The sequence below is a fragment of the Hemicordylus capensis genome, chromosome 5, assembly GCF_027244095.1.
Source record: "Hemicordylus capensis ecotype Gifberg chromosome 5, rHemCap1.1.pri, whole genome shotgun sequence".
NCBI lineage: Eukaryota > Metazoa > Chordata > Lepidosauria > Squamata > Cordylidae > Hemicordylus > Hemicordylus capensis.
The window spans coordinates 102304840-102323234 of NC_069661.1; positions in this window are offsets into that span (position 1 = coordinate 102304840).

Consider the following 18395-nt stretch of genomic DNA (forward strand, 5'->3'; position numbering starts at 1 on the left):
TTGGGAGCAATAGCTAAACCAGAATATAGGTGTGCAATATAATAAGCTTTGCCAGCATTAAAGTGACTATACTAGATAATCAAAGAAAGCCTGTGTCCCTTTATGTGTCTAAAGAAGTGTCAATAAGTTTGACACTCAAGATGTCACTTTAAGGGCTGCAATAATAGAAAAAAAATAAGATCAGCTCTGCATTAAGTCAGAATCCAAATGTGAATCTGGTTAACCTATTATTCCTTATCAACCCACATGCAGTAAATACTATACAGAGGATCACAAAATATGAGGACAACTAGACTGATCTACCTCCTGATGAAGGTTATCATGTACTCATTATGCAGTAGCACATCTGGCCTGGCCCAGTGGGACCCTGAGGATTCCTAAGATATTAATAAGACTTACACCTCCTACAATTGCATTTTGTTTGATTAACTCTTGCACAGCTGGTCTTAGCTGCTTAAAATGCCATTTTATAAGCCTGTTACACAGGATGTTAATCCTTACGATTCTAGGAAGTGCATGTGCTAATACCTACCACAGTCCTGCCATGTCAACTCTGGAGTCATTCCACTTAAGTCAATGGGCACACATTTTGAATCTGAACCTTGACCTGAGCACCTGTCAAATATCTTTAAAGTTTTAGTTAGTGGTTCATGGCAGGCATTACCAAAGTTCGAGATTGCCTGCAGTGGAAGCCCTGCCCACTTTAATTAAGTCTTGGTGTCTGTGCTGGTTATTTAGTGGTGAAAGGCACCCCACACATGCTCAGAGGGACTCTCATCTGAATTATTTCATATATTCTATGGCTGAACCCTTACAATGAACACAGCTTCTAGGTCGGAGCCATGATTAGCCTTGATTCAAATTAAGTATTGTTTCTGGCATATTGTGAAAATAGATTCTTATTGGAATATCTATCACTCTTAGGAACCTTTCACTTGAAATGCATATTGTGTAACCATTTACAGATTCCTTGTCTTACACAATGAGGACACAATCCAGCCAAACTGAAGCATTTTAAAACCACATGTTGAAACTTCCCTACTGAAATCAATGGGACTTAAATGTGTTTACCTCTGTCTGGATTATGTCCTAAATTGTCAATATTCCATGCCCCATCTTTCCTGAGTATGGGATTGTGCTGGGCTGCCTTTACAGGGTGAGATCCCTTTGAGTAGTGAGAGCACCAGAGATTTATGATGTCATTTTAATAATCTATTTATGAATTTATAGTATTATCGGGAACAGAAGTAAGCATGCTGCATTCCCCCAAAACCTATCAACTCTGAAAGCCAAAAACTAAACTCAAACTGATGCTGTCCTTCCTTCTTTCTTTCTTTTTCCAGTTATACTATGCAAGGAAATTCAGGTCTCAAGTCAGGAAGGCAGAAATAGCTTGACTTTTATTCAGAATACCTGGAATAGCAAATGGCCACTTTTCCTAAATAGGCTATGCTAAACCCAGGGAGAGAGTCACTTTGCATAAAAGAACAGCATGGCTGAAAAACAATATCTATCTATCTATCTATCTATCTACCTACCTACCTACCTACCTACCTACCTACCTACCTACCTACCATATTTATATTCTTCCTAATATATACATCTCTAGGCAGTGTATACAATCCAAATTATCCAAATTAATCTCCTGGAGAGGAGAGCTGGTCTTGTGGTAGCAAGCCTGACTTGTACCCTTAGCTAAGCAGGGTCTACCCTGGTTGCATATGAAAGGGAGACTAGAAGTGTGAGCACTGTAAGATATTCCCCTTAGGGGATGGAGCCGCTCTGGGAAGAGCAGAAGGTTCCAAGTTCCCTCCCTGGCTTCTCCAAGATAGGGCTGAGAGAGATTCCTACCTGCAACCTTGGAGAAGCCGCTGCCAGTCTGTGAAGACAATACTGAGCTAGATAGTCCCAATGGTCTGACTTAGTATATGGCAGCTTCCTATGTTCCTACAATATAAACATTTTTAAAAAACACTTTCGGAGAATAAAAACAATCCAGAGCAAAACAAAATAATTTAACAGAAAAAACCATCATTATTTTGCTAAAAGTAGCTTACAAACATGTAAAACTACAACATTAAAATCCATCAAAACCAGCTTCAAGTATGGAAAAACCAAGCACAGGACATGAAGGCTTCAATAATCCATAGATCCACAAAGCTTTATTATCCATGGATTATAAAGTTCTCCAAACACCCACCTATAGAAAATACCTTCCTCTTCTGCTATGCCGTTGGGACTAATTCTTACAAAATGGGAATGTGGTCCAACCTCCCACACCATTTGTTATATTTCTGTGCCACTTTTCACCAAGCCTAACATGGCACATAAACAAAAATATAAAACACCACATTACTAAAAGCATTTTTTTAAAAAGGCTTGGTTGCTACTTCCCCATGGTTGGTTCCCATATTGCTCAGAACAGACTGTGAGATCACATGGAAGTAGCCAGTCACATAGGAGGGGCTAGTCATGCAGTTATTTCCCAAGGCAGCACCCAGCACCACCCTCCAGGATGGGATGGCATGGCATTGCACTTACATTTCCAACATTGTGAGCTCTTCCCATTTGATCTAATTGTTCTATTACTGGAGAAGCAAGGAATGGAGCCACAGGAGAGCAGCAATCACATCACCACTCTTATAATACAGGTAGCCCTCAAGAGTTTTGAGCAGAGAATAGTACACCTTTTAGAGAGGCATATCTCATAATGGAAGGGCCACAACTCTAAAGACTCATCACAGATCTCACCACCTTCATGGAAGGGGCCCTCAGCAGGGTCTGTCCATCCTAGGAGTCATCAGCATGCCTCATTACTACATCTATTATTCTTTATTATTTATTTATTGAATTTATATACGGCCTAGTATAAAAATCTCTAGGTGGTTTACAGAATTTAAACATACAATATAACACATTTAAAATTCATAAAAAGATAAAAAATATATATAGATAAAAACACGTTAAAAACACATTAAAATTTAAAATACAATCTCAGTTGAAGGCCTGGGAAAACAGGTGCATCTTGAGGGTCCTCCATAGACAGATAAACATAGCTGGCACACAGCTCCAGGTTCATCATTTGGTTCACAGCAGCCTCACACTCAGCATGGAAGTTCTGGGACACCTGAGACACCATCATCACCAGGACACTGGACCACTAAGGCAAAACACCAATACAGCTATTACTCAACTACTGCTCTAGAGGAAACAACTTTGGTTAAAGCTTGTTTTGGATAGTCTTGTTGTGAACTGCTGCTGCTGCTGCTGCTGGTGCTGGTGACGGAATGTAGTCCACCAAGCACTGCATCCACACAACCTATGCTGAAATGAACACAGACCTCCTCGGAAAGTTCTACAGGAGAGCATCTTGATAGATGTTGCCTCTCCACCTCTAGTAGAAGTTTGACACAGCTCAGCTTTAAAAAGAAAAAAGATAGACAAATGCTTTGGTGCTTTGTTCTTGCAGCTGAATGGTGGTATCCAGCCCTCAGCAGCAAACATGGGTCTAAAAGAATCACAATCTATACATTCCCTGCTAGTTAAAATGCAGAAAACCCTTTGTTCAGCAACAAACAAGGCTGCTGGTGGAGATCAATTCTTCTTCTCCCACCATTAGGTGTCAGTGCAGTAAATGGAAATTATAGACAAATGGTTTTAAAAAGAGAAACCATTACTAAAGAAAAGGATTCTTCTAGGAAGGCAAAAAAGAAAAAAGAAAAGCACATCTGTATATATAATGATGATTGTTGCACAGAGCCTTGTAATGGTGAACAACCCACAATGCATTGCCAAACATTTCGCTTTACAAATACAAAGTGTTTGCTTTGCTTCAACAAAGCACACATGCTTTGGAAGAGTTTGAGAAACCAGAAGGATCCCCAATTCTTCCAAAGTTCTTCTGAATGTTTTAGCAGGGATGCAAAAACATGATTAAAAGCAAACACTACCACCATCTCAAACAAAAACAGATTCCCCATCCTGCACTGGAATCAATAGCATCAACAAAGAACAGGAATTATAATGTTCATCATTCAAGATGAGGTTTCATTTTACATCTGTTGCAATGATTCTAAATTTATTTTGCAGATTAGGAGGGTCCATATGGTATGTGTGCATTTGCTGAACAGGTAGGAAGATCTCATTCTCAGTTTGTCTAAGAGGCTTTCCAGAAGATCATTTGAAAGAATGGATGATGTAAAGAGGAAAAATTCAACCCAAACCTCTGCAAATAAGTCTCATTAAGTCCAAGGGCACTCACTCTCCAAATGCACAGGATTGCAGTAGGTGCTCAAGTCACAACCTGCATGTAACCATCATACACCACATCCAAAGCAGGAATTGATGTGTTTGCTGGGGGCAGATCATAGCTTCCTAGCAGCCAAACACTGCAGTTTGAGAAATGAAAAAGAATGTGATGTCCTCCTAACATAGAAGGATCAAAATTTGTGCAAGGACTGATTGATGTATTGGAGATATTTCCACCTGCCATTCTTCCAGGGGAGGCGGGTCTGGGAAAGGTGCCAAGCAGCAATAGTAGACTCACTCAGGAGCAGAGGTGGAGAGCACTCCAAGCTTGACTACAGTTCAGTAGCCACAGTAGGAGCAGACAGGCCAGTCAATACACTCCAAGATCATGTGTCAGGAGGCTAAGCAACAAGGAGCACAGTGTTGAAGAAAATTATCCCCGACTTGGTATTAAAGGAAGCCAGGTATCAGGATGTAGGTGTTGGTGCAGGGTTGGACACTGGAGCACCACACCCTTCCCTCACAAACCGAAGCAACTCATTAGACCCTCTAATCTATATCTCCTCTTGGGGGATATAAGAGAACTGTCCCCAAACATGCTATAGCTTGCTTTGCAAGAACACATCTCACAAAGTTTTACCCATCTTCTGTGTACTGTGTGTCATGCCTTAAATCATCCAGCTGGTGGATGTCACACACCAACCATTTCTGACAGACTTCTAATTGTCTGAGTAACACTGAAAACATCAAGAATAAACCATTCATAGGCCCTTCAAATTGTACCCTGTCCCATCCTGAAGGTTAAAGGAAGAAATGAACACAGATTTTACTCTATCATCATCATCGTGGTGGTAAGATCATCAATTTCATTCCAGTGTCAGTCAATTCCTAGCAATAGATGCATGGCAACTTCCTGTTAAATAGATTTTTACTTCCATGTTGAATTAATCTGCTTTTAGCGACACTGAAGTCATCAAAAACTTAGCTGATGGTGAGGTAAAGAACAGGGACAGCTCTGCTTCTGAAATGGTTTCATTGATATCTGTGGAATCATGCCAATTTGTATCTGTAGAAAACCTGACCTACATTAAATATGTGTTATTAAAAGATGCATTGTGAAAGCAAGGCCATTTTGGCTAATGTCTTTGCTCTTTTTGTCCTACGTATTGGATTTCATTGGAGAAGCATGTTATTCAAAACGCCTGTTGAAAATAACTGAAAAGTTCATAAGAACATAAGAACAGCCCTGCTGGATCAGGCCCAAGGACCATCTTGTCCAGCATCCTGTTTCACACAGTGGCCCACCAGATGCCATTGCAAGCTGACAGGTAGGAGTTGAGGGAATGCCCTCTCTCCTGCTATTACCCCCTGCAACTGGTACTCAGAGGCATCCTGCCTTTGAGGCTGGAGGTGGCCTATACTCCTTCAACTACTAGCCGATTATAGACCTCTCCTCCATGAAGTTATCCAAACCCCTCTTCAAGCCATCCAGGTTGTTTGCTGTAACCACATCTTGTGACAGAGAACTCCACAAGTTGATTATGTGTTGTGTGAAAAAGTACCTCTGTTTGTTGGTCCTAAATTTCCTGGCAATCAATTTCATGGGATGACCCCTGGTTCTAGTGTTATGTGAAAGGGAGAAGAACTTCTCTCTATCCACTTTCTCCACACCATGCATGATTTTATAGACCTCTGTCATGTCTCCCCACAGTTATCTTTGTTCTAAACTAGAAAGCCCCAGGTGTTGTAGTCTTGCCTTGTAAAAAAAGGTGCTCTAGTCCCCTGATCATCTTGGTTGCCCTCTTCTGCACCTTTTCCTGCTCTACAGTGTCCTTTTTTTGAATGTGGTGACCAGAATTGTATGCAGTACTCCAGGTGTGGCCACACCATAATTTTGCATAAGGGCATTATAATATTAGCCATTTTATTTTCAACACCCTTCCTAATGATCCCTAGCATGGAATTGGCCTTTTTCACAGCTGCTGCACATTGAGTTGACACTTTCAACAAGCTGTCCACCACGACCCTAAGATCCCTCTCCTGGTCAGTCAACGGACAGCTCAGATCCCATCAATGTATACTTGAAGTTGAGGTTTTTCATCCCAATGTGCATCACTTTACACTTGCCCACACTGAACCACATTTGCCATTCTGTCGCCCACTCATCCAATTTGGAGAGATCCTTTTAGAGCTCCTCCCAATCCATTTTGGATTTCACTACCCGAAAGAGTTTGAAATCAAATTTGGCCACCTGGCTTGCTTAGCCTTACTTCTAGATCATTTATGAATAAATTAAAAACACTAGTGTCAGTACAGATTCCTGGAGGACCCCACTTCTTACTTTCCTCCATTGTGAAAACTCTCCATTTATACCTACCCTTTTTGTTCTCTTCATTTGGACAAGCCTTCCAATTTAGGAAGGAAGTCTTCTTACCTTTCAGCCTGGCTTCAGTGAAGAACAGAATAACAATCAAATAATATCTCTTTTAAAATTCATATACATAAAATGCTTTCATTCAGAACCTTGATAAAAACAGAAAAGGGAATTTAAAAGAATTGTTTTTATCACCTTCCATATTATTTTAATTTTTTCTTCATCAAACTGATGGTTTCTCTATGTACATTTGTGTTTTGAAAGAATTATTTTACATTTTATTTCTATTCATAAAATGTGGCTTTTTATTATCTTCTATGATCAGTTCTACTAAGCTGAACACCAACAGTCATCACAGATTTTAAATACATTCCTATCACTCAAGATCTTATTGTACTCTCTGCTTAAGGCACATCATGGAAAATACTTAAATTTATGTAGCAAATTTACCTAAGGTTAAACATCGAGGTATTAAAATCAAACTTGTCTACACCTTATGAGTTTGTTTTGGGGGGTCCCCCCCACACACACCTACAATCAAATTTAGTTTTGCATTCTATAATTTGGTTCCTCTTCTTTTGTGATTGCTTGTATTTGGGGAGATGAAGACAAACAGCTTAGACCTTGGGAAGCGCATGGGCCAGCCAGATAGATGGCATCTGGGAGGACTCAGCGCTTCCTCAACATTCTATAGGGAAAAACAGAGCCAGGTGCTCTTCTGCCTAAATCAAATTAGCCGCAAGATGCCACATCCAATTGTAGTAAATTGATGTGAGAGTTTGTGATGTCTATAGCAGATCTTACAACAAAGGTCAACGTGCAGAGAGATAGACAACAGGCTGGCAGATAGCAACTTGTAATGGAACCGCAATGACAATAGCAGAGTGCAATAGGAAAATGCAATAGGAATTTTTTAGAATAGCAAGAGAATACTGTTTGAAGTAAGTAGCTTAACTGCATTTGCAATCCCACTGTTTACATTTTTAAAGATGTTAATGTGAAATCACCCTTCATTGAAATATTTGCACTGGAAATGATGAGAAGACATTCCTTATTAGCTTTTAAAATATGGAGCAATTAACATAAACACTGTTTCAAAAGAGAGGAAATGAGGACCACAGAGAGAGAAGTGTGTTGCCTTTATTTAGAAACAAACATTGTGTACTCCATAAATGTCAGGATTTTTTTAACATGTTGAATTTACTCATCAGTTGTTCTGTCTCTAATGTCTCTGCCATTAACAAGTTTGCATCATGTTTTATGACAGTTAACTAGCTTTTATTTTCTTTTTATTGAATTAACTTCAGAAACTCAAGAGCAATCCAAATGTTTTCTTATATCATAATACAGAGGTGGCATACATCACATTCAGAAATATTGTACACTAATAAACTTGTGCCATCTCCAACCCACATTCCACTGAAGACTCCATCAGCAAAGGGAAAACTGTTTGGCCCACACCATCACCAGCAGGAGAGAACCAGCAGCTGTTGGATATTTGTTCCAAAGATTTCATCAGTAAAAGGAGAGACAGACTAGTTCTACCCAAAGGACCAACAGCTGCAGAGATCTTCCTCCCTTTCTTTCCCAGCAAAAAATCCATTACAAATTGTCAGTTGTCCAGAGGCTACAGAATGATGGTTGTTGGCCAGAGGACCACTCGAAGCTACTGCCCCTTTCCACCCCTGCATCACTATTGCTAGCTGCTCTGTGGTTGGCTGCTGAAGGGTATTCTCTATTTTGGGGCATAACCTTCTGGCATGTTGGGGGAACTATGCTATTTGCCTTTCCCCCTTCCCTTTGAAAAATGTAAAGTTTATGTAAGTTTGTCAGAAATAAGGATGCATGGGATACAAAAATATATAGAACAGATTATTACAATGCATGAGCATAAATGTGCTCATGTGCATAGTCAATGCGCACTGTGCATTAACAATAAAAATCAGAAACTCTAAAGAAGCCCAGGCAGCCCATCCTCCAGATGTACTCACTGAAAGGCTTTGCTTGCAAATGGTAGTGGAACTTCTGAAAAGTTTTAGCTAGGAACTCTCTGCAGGATGTTAGGTGGAGGCAACTACACCTCTATGAAAACTGGAAGACCTTCCGCTGGAACGGTCTCCAGCTAATGAGAATTGCATTTTCTTTCCCACCTCATTCCATCTCACGTTTTCAGACAACTGAACATGACTCCATGATCATGGTATTCCGCAAATACCTCAAATCACTCATTGGAAGCCTTTGGTATAACAGACCTTGCTAAATATCTGGTCCATCGTGACTTCCCTAAGGTCTTGATCAAGAACAACCTCAGACTGAGAGAACTGGGAGACCTGCTGCTTGAACTTGAGTCAAAGCTGTCCCATACCTGATAGGATTGGATACAGGTCCTGGAGCAAACCTACTTGCAGAGAAATTGCTTCACAAGTTGCAAGAGAAATGGCTCTCACCAGACTCAACGTACAAAGAAGGGAGCCAAGAGTTTGCTCTTCTTTCTAATTCTTTTCAAAATTCATTCATGACTTGGCCAAAGTCAGAAGTGATCGAAACATCACCTTTGTCAAGTATAACAAACATAACCCACCTCAAAAATGAGATGCTGGCCACAAAATATGACAACATCAGAGCACCTATGTCAGTTTAGAAATGTGGAGATAAGTTTCCAGTTACATTCAAACCTAAGAAAATAGAGAACAGACAAGCTGTGCCCTTTACACAAGCAGCCTCACCTCTTAAAGAAATGTCATGGCTTCAGAGAAGCTTCTGGAGAAATACAGAAATCTACTTGAAGATGTCAGGATCTCTTTGAGATGCTATTCTCCCATAGACAACCCCTCTAGAGATTGTAAGGAACTCCTCGCTGAATTTGAGGAGTGTGGCAGCCAAACGCACATCACCACTCTATCCAGAGTCTGTTAAATCTAATCTAAGTTTTAAATTCCCCCCGTGATGCATGGTGGAGAAGAAGGTGGAAAAGGCACATTGCAATCTTGTGTCACATCCCAATGCACTAAGATCTGTGGGAAGGATCACAGGAGAAGATCTTGCTCAAAAATATGCCTAGCTGATGTGTTCTCTGTATAATAACCTGAAAGGGAAGTGATGTATGTCATTATAATTGTTGATCAAAGTAACCAGTCACTGGCTAAACTGGAATTCCTTGACTTCTTTGGTTTACATGGGGATGACTCCCCATTAGCTTTCAAAACATTTGCAGGAGTGATTGAGACAGCAGATAGAAAAGTGAGTGACTACATGATAAAGTCTGCCAATGGCAGCAACCAGCTACTCCTTGCCACACTGATAGAATACAATAGGAATGAAATCGCTACATCAAATGCTACTCTCCACCATCTTTGACCATAGCACGTTGCATTCCACCATTGGCCAAGATGCTCAAATCCTATCCTGAATGGCAGAGGCATTCTAACAGTTCATAAAGTTCACCAACAGTACAATGGACCTCATGATGCTCCCTATGCCCAAAGACTTGACCTTGGATGGATCATATCAGGCAAGGGCTCTGTAGACAGAATATGCAGACCAATTTGTATGGATGCTTTCTACAGACAGGTGTGAGAATAGCTTTGCATTTCAAACCATACCCATAAGTACTTCCTAATCAAAGAAAAACTCTGCTTAAGAGTCAATCAGAACTGCCTAGCTATGAAGACACAACAGGAAAAGGAAACACTCTTGGAAACACAGTATTCTAGACAACCAGGGATTATAATAAACCTGCTCTTTCAGTAGAAGATAAAGAGTTCTTGGAAATTATGGTCAAGGAATTCTTTAATGATAGCTCTAAGAGCTGATTGGCCCCATCTTATTCCATACACTCAGACGTCAGCTTCCCCCAAAATTGAGAACAAGCCCAAGTTGCCTCACCATGTCACTTTGGAGAGAAAGTCAGAGGTGAAGGCTAACATTGTGACTTCTATGGAAAACATGTTCAAGAATGGCTCCAGTGGTCAAAGAGCATTGGTGCTTCCTTATTTTGGCATATACCACATGCAAAAAATTGGACAAACTGGAGAGATATGCAACTCAAATGTCCAAATTCAAGGCGTTTCACTGAACTTTGGGCAGTATATAGACTAGTGAGGCTTGTATAGAAGCAGGAAATTCTTCCTTTGGAATTATACTCTACTACTGAGCATTGCAACCTGGAAGGCCTGTTCTTTTCACCTTATCTGTTTCATTTAGTCTTGTTCAACTTTGAATTTGCCATCTTCCTACAACTAAGTACTTAATCCTCTACATGTACAAGTTGTTTGCTGTTTCAGAAGTGCTTTCAATAAAGTTGAAGACAAGCTTGGTTATTTGAGTTTGTGAGAGAGGATAGGAGTTTAGCTGACTGGACAGACATACAGCCTAACATGTGTCGAGACCAAGACAATCATCCTGCCCTATAAAACTAAAAGACATCTAGCAATCAATTCCACCCCAATTTATTGACAACAATATGAGAGCTGTGCACTTCCAAGCAATTTAAAAATAACTCAAGACCATGATCTATTTGATTAGTTTCAATGCAAGGATGATGGGAGAGAGGATTATTTTTCTGTTGTAGTAAATTATTTATGGGAAAGTTGTTTCCCTTTTAACGAGTAAATCTTCCCAGACCAAATTGCATTAGGTCTCTTGAATTTCATAATGGGGTTACCCAGGAATGTGTGCATTGTTTCAAGGTAAGGCTCAAGAGTAATTGAGCTCATGCATTTGCACAATATGGAATGCACAGACAAAATAGTTCAACTCATAAAGAGCAACAGTCCCTCGGCATTCTCAATGTCACACTTAGTAAAATAAGAATATGGAGATTGTATGTCTTTGATCAGCCACGAGTTTTATTAGAGGGCCATTTTGAAGAACAGATGGTGATTGGCAGGCTAAACTCACAATCCACTGGCCATGGTTAGGGTCTCAGCTGCTATTGCTTATAGCGGGAACCCTTTTCTTCTGTGTTGGTGTGGGGGGGAGAAGAACCCTTCAGGTGGTTGGATTTGAGACTGGCTTTATCTCTATTATATGTTCTCTGGTCTACATTGTATTCAGCACCTTGCACATGGCTGCCACTGTTCTAAACAGCCACATGTTAACAGATAGTAACACAGAGAACAGCTCATTCAACTTTTTTGAAATGCTGCTGTTAATTTAGTACAAGACTGAAATACTGTGTTGCTCTTAGGGATAGACATATTATTTTGCTACTTATTTAGAAAGTGCTATCAATGTAGACAGTGCTTAACAGAGTAACATTTTCTTATTAATGTCATTAATTGTTATTGTTTGTTAATCTGGTCTGTGACCGCAATAAACATACTCCTACTACTACAGAGTAACAGAAGCAAAAGGCAGCCTACACAGGATTCCCAGAAGGTCTCTCATCCAGGCACTGCCACTGACCACATCCAGACTAGCCTAGCTTCATCAGGGTTGCTACTTCATTGGGCCTTCAGACTACAGCCCTGGCTTTGAGCTTTCAGATCTCATGACTACAGTGGTAGGTTTGGAAATGTAATGTCAAGATGTCAAAGCCCCAGAAATAAGGAGACAGGTGAAAATCAAACCTAATGCAACATGGCTGAATCAGGGCTTTTCACTTTGGAGCTAGGGAATATAGATATAGTTGTTCAGTCTTTAAAAAGGGTAGAGTAGATCTAGAAAGAAAAGGTTGACTAAACCTGCCATTCACAGACCAAACACAAACTGTATTCTCATATATCCTTTTAAAGCAGTTAAAAAAAGAGATGAAATGGCTGTTTCATGTTAACTCTCTCTGCAATATTCTAAAATCCAGAAATTACTTTGCTAAATTTGGTTGTTATGATGCAAGATTTTCCCAAGGGTGCTTCCAGACAGATGCCTATATCTAGCTAAAGTAACATGCATGGGAAAGAAGCTTCTGCATATGCATCCCCTCCTGTGTGTACAAACAAGTGTGAGCTGCCTAGGTGTAAACTTCTTCTGGCTTCGGAGGCTGTATGCATTTCCCATCACAGGATCAGGAACTACATGCACAGATCTGATAAAATGGTTTGGCTCTGACAACACCAGTCACTTCCTTGGAGCAGAGGTACTGAAACCAGGCCCTCTTTGCCAAGCTGGTGACTGGTGTTGTCAGAGCTGAGAATCAGCCATCCTGATCAATGGGAGGTGCATACACCTAGGAGCACTGTAGCTGAATGTGGACAAGTGGCCTTTAGCGATTAAGTGCACTACAATTATTTGTGCAATGTTCACCAAATGCTGGGACTGTCTGAATTCTGCAGCATGGGAGAAGGCAAAGAATGTTGACAGAATTGGTTTGTGGGCTGCTGAGGTCACAATAGTCCAGTTATGCAAATTGAAGAGAGGGGAACAAGAGAGATTTGATCTGCTGATTGTTGATGTCACAATCTCGCTCAAATATGCACTGAGTAAACCTTTTCCTTACTGCTGTTCCTAGGAGTTTGTGGCATGTGGAGACAGGGTTTTTTTCTCAAGTGAAAAGTCCCAGAGTCCCAAACCCAGTCTATGACTTTCCTGTCCTTTCTGTCAGCACCTCTTTTATCAGTGACGTCAAGCAAGTCAGAGGTTAAGGTGGATATCTTTTTTGGCCATCTGGAACATTATTCTACAAGGCTATTGACTGATTGATTGGTTGTTTGATTGATTTAAGGCCATTCGTGTACCCTCACAAGCCTTATAGGGATTGCAAGACACTGGAAACTCTACACTTTTAAAAATAAAGTCAAACCCACTAAGAACTTCTACTCACTTCACAATTGACATTAAAGTTTCTTTAATGTTGCTATATCAGCTCAGTCCCATTTGCTAGGTTATGACACCTGCCTTAGCCAGGATGGTGAGAGATTATTGCTTCAAAAATGACCTTTGTCTCTACAACACTGAAATCTTGGTTTTAAGTACATTTTCTGAGTTGGGCTTTTCTCAAGGACTGGATTGTATCTTGAACTCTTTGAACTGCCAACATAATGTACATACTTAATAAAAATGCTGTCCTGAGAAAAGTGCACCATGAACCATATTGTCCCCAAATGATTCTCCTAGAATGTCCTTGAGACTTTCAATGTCAACCACCTACTCACTATTGTTAAAATAAAGTAATACATTTTCCCTATTCTTCTAAAAAGAAAAAGTAGTGTCTATAGGTATTGTACTTTTGCTTCTCAAAACATATCACATGCATTTGCTCTCACATAATCTCATTCAGGACAGGAGTTCAAATAAAGCCTGTTTAAATGCCCTTGTTCTAATTTCCCTGGGTCACTGCATTTTTAAATGGGGTAAAAATGGCAGGCAGAGTGTGGGGTAGATTACACAAAACAAAGGAAAGCATAACATGAAGTAAAGCAAATGGTACAAAATATATCAAATTATGAACAGTTCTGGAGTAATTTGTAATATAAATTCTAATACAGTTAATTAGATTAATGTCTCTCATCCACACAGGATTGTATGAGACAATATATGAGGGCACAAAGAAGTTCAGAAATTGAACATTTTAATTATTTAGGTAAGATATACTTTTGGTTATACTCGACTCCTTTTTATTATTTAGCAGATTTATGTGATGACATATGGTAATGATTTCTGGTTCTTTCTTAAAGAAAAGAAATGAAATAATGTTATTTTAGAATGGGAAAGAAAGGCAAAGATCACACTAATCTTATCTCCTAAATTAAGACAGAATTCACTTGGGTCACACAATTTATGACCCATCAAATTGAACACAGCCCTCCTAGTCCTATATGGTAGCTCACCAAAGTTTTGACATAGTGCTCAGGCCTCAGTCCACTAGAACTCTCAGTAGCGCCACCACCACCACCCTCTTGTCCAGAAGGAACCTTAGTTGTGGTGTTCCTTAACCACTTCTTGGCTGATCCCCTCTGTCACTGAAGAGCAGGAGCCAGGCTGAGTAGACCCATCACCCCTGATAGGATTACTCATGAGCAAGTAGCTAGGCAAGCAGGAGACAAAAAGCCCCCAGAGCTTCCAAAACCACACACTCAACCCTGGATCTTTCTTTATAAAAGATTGTTTAAGGACTTACAGATACACATCTTTGTCAAAGTGGTACAGCATACAGGTTGGAAAAGTAGCTGAGAAAACAGATAGGAAAACATACAACTTTTAAGCATCACTTCAGGAAGTACATCTGAGGAAGAGAGCCTCTCCCTCCAATCAGGGGGTTTACACGTGGGCAAGATGAATGCCAGCCCATCCACCAATGAACAAGTGAGATTGTACTGGAGGAGCCTTTAAGATTGAGACACATGCTGAGTTCAAAGAAATGTAAAGTAACACACCACACTGGAGACAGGAGGTTGACTGTTCTGGAAAGATGTCAATTTCCCCTGTGCTAGACAGGTACAGATGATTGGAGAGGTGTGAGACCTTGCAGGAGATGAGTCCGGCGAGGTCATGACATGCTGACTTCAGCATTATGGTGGAAACTCCCATCACGCGCTCTCTCTCTCTTTCCCCACAAGGGGGTTAACACCCTGCAGGAGCAACCATATGTGGTTAGTGAACTCTGTTCAGCCTGGTTGGTCACAACTTGTGCAGGCCTGGAATACGCCTAGTAGTTTGTACATTAGTGACTTTCCTTCAGGGCTATATTGTTATAAGTGGTGCCCACAACAAAATGTCGCTGTGTATCCCCAACCTGAACACTGCAGAGCTATAGTGTGCTTGTTTGGGACTTGTTCTTCAGCCATCTTCAAACCGAGCATTACAACTTTAAAGTGCTACAGCTAGAATACAATGTGTTGCCAGGCAGCCTGATTCTGGGGTAGCCCAGAAAGTACCCCTCCATCTATATTACTTTGGAGGGCTATACAGCCCAAGACTACAGGATTGTAGTCCCTATGGTGAACTTTTCACCTGCCTGGGATCGGCAAGAGCAAAGCAGGGGGCAATGTGCTCCAAGGTCAGAATAGCAAAAACTGAATGGGACACCCCCATCCCTCTCTTTCAGAGAGAAAGCAGTAGCCAGAGAGCAGACCTCATTTCAAAAGGAGAATAAATCAGGGAAGGAACCCTCCATTTCACAAGAGATAATAGAGCAGCACTCCTCAGGAGGCACATACCGGTAGATAAAGTGGCACATTTCCCAAACCCATTCTGAATTAACATATTAGCTGGCAAGGTCTCAGTGGAGAAGCCCATAAAAACTATAGATGTTTCTGCATCTGGTCTCAAGATAGTCAACCAAATACAGTCCTATTCACCACATACATCACATTTACAAAGCTTCCTCTTACCTTTGTCTACCTTCAGAGTGATTAAGTTAGAGGGCAATAGCTTTCTTTGTCTTTCATGAAATCTGCCACTGGGTAAGCAGAATGGCTTGGAAAGTTCAGAGCATATCTACCGCCATCCAAAGCACATGCCCTTGGAATCTGCTTGGATGACTATCCTATGGACTTTCATACACGCGAGTTGTAACCCTCACTCCTCTTCTTCACTTTTCCTGTCTGATCCCCCAAGAGGAAGCTCCTTTCCAATGTGTAACAAATGCACCAACTTACCTGGGAAGGATATGTAAACCAGCCTCTTGCCCTTCTAAATCTCCTTGCTGCTTTTCTGCCTCCCTCCCCGCTTCTCAAGCATTTTTCACAGCAAGCCTTAAGCCAGGCTCTGGTCTCTAAGAACCTTAGCCAATTTGACTTACTCTCAATTAGGTCTTTAGCTAAATTATTTCCAGTCAGACTCATAGTTATAATACCAGCCGAGATTGATTGCACTGCCTAATTTTTTATTCATTGCATCATGAACCCCACCGCCCATTGAGATCATCAGGAGAGGTCCGTCTACAGTTGCCACCGGCTCAATTGGTGGCTACTCAGGGACAGGCCTTCTCCGCTGCTGCCCTGAAGTTTTGGAATGGACTCCCTGCTGAAATAAGAGCCTCCCTATCTCTGACAACTTTTTAAAAGTCTTTAAATATGCATCTATTCACCCAGGCTTCTAATTAAATATTGTTTTAATAGTTTTAACATTGCTTTAAAATATGGTTGTAAAATTTTAAATTATTGTAATGTTTTAACTTTTTCTGTATCATTTATTTTGTTTTAACTAATGTTTTTCTGTTGTCATTTATTTTAACTAACGTTTTAACTTTTTCTGTTTTTTGCTTTGTTGTAAACCACCCAGAGATGTAAGTTTTAGGTGGTATAAAAATGTTAAATAAATAAATAATCCCCCCCCCCTGCTTCTGTACCCACATTATACCCTTAATAAAACCTTTGAACTGTATTCCTGTTTCCTCATTTTTCCAATACGCCAACACTTGCTCAAATTGATACTGGAACCAAACTGCTCCCTCAAGCCAAGCTAATTTCCCCACACTAAGCCAAAGGATAGTCGAGGTGTCTAGCCAGCATCTGAGGGCAGTTCTGGTAACAAGTACTCATGTTCTGGACTCCAGCTAGCCCCGATCTATGGTATTGCACCATTAGTGGTTGTGCTATACAGAATTCAAGTTCTGGGTTTTCTCGGTTTGGCTTGAGCCCATTAACATAAAGGATAAAGTACATGTCAGTTCTAAATTAAGCACTTTTAGTGATTGGGTTTAGGGGAGTCTTTTCATTTAATGAGAATGCCATATTCCACCCTTCCCATTCTGCATACTTGGAAGTTTCCTGTGTATGCAAATCTTCCCCTCGTCTGCAGGTGGCCTCATTTTGCTGCCTTACTGATCAGCACTGAGCCACCCACTTAGAGATGATACTGTATTGAGTTCACTATTCTCCCTTTTTGGTTTTTCTGAATTACATAGAGCAGTCATGCCTGGGATACCTGTCCCATAGGAGATAAGGCACAGGCAGGGTTACGTCTCACATGATCCATATGAGTGCTGTATTTAGATGCTGACAGAATGGTGTAGGAAGAAGCTACAGGGAATCAACAACTGCTCTACATTGGTTGCTGAGTCATACAATTACTCTTAGTGGCTATCAATGAGGAAAGCTGGTCTTGTGGTAGCAAGCATGACTTGTCCCCATAGCTAAGCAGGGTCTGCCCTGGTTGCATCTGAATGGGAGCCTTGATGTGTGAGCACTGCAAGATATTCTCCTCAGCGGATGAAGCCACTCTGGGAAGAGCAGAAGGTTTCAAGTTCCCTCCCTGGCTTCTCCAAGATAGGGCTGAGAGAGATTCCTGCCTGCAACCTTGGAGAAGCCGCTGCCAGTCTGTGAAGACAATACTGAGCTAGATAGACCAACGGTCTGACTCAGTATATGGCAGTTTCCTATGTTCCTATGTTAGTCATCATGACTAACTTGTGCTAGATTTTGCCTACTGTGTGATAGCATTGATATGGATCTGAGTCCTTTCAAGGGATAAAATGTATGTAATGGATTCCATTATCACCATACTTCTGACAAGTCGAACATGTTAAAGGAAAAGGTACAAGTAGTCTAGCTGAGGTGGTTTGTGGGTTGCACATTTAGAAAAAAAGCTTTATTTGATTAGTTCCACTTATTTGTGTCCTTTTGTTTCTATCAGAATAGCCCTCAAGGCAGCTTACTACTTCAGTTAAAACAACAAAAAATATTAAATCAAATGCTCTTCTTAAAAGGTGATGGTCAGTGCCTTCAGAGATAACTAAGCAACACATTGGACCATTGAAAATAATGTCAGTTTTGTCTTTTAAGGGGATTGCTATTGTTCGGTTTTTTAGTTCATTTCCGTCCTGCTCTCCTTCTTCCCCTGCATTGGGTGATGTGGGTTGTGTTTAATAACATAATTTGCATCAGTGAGTCCC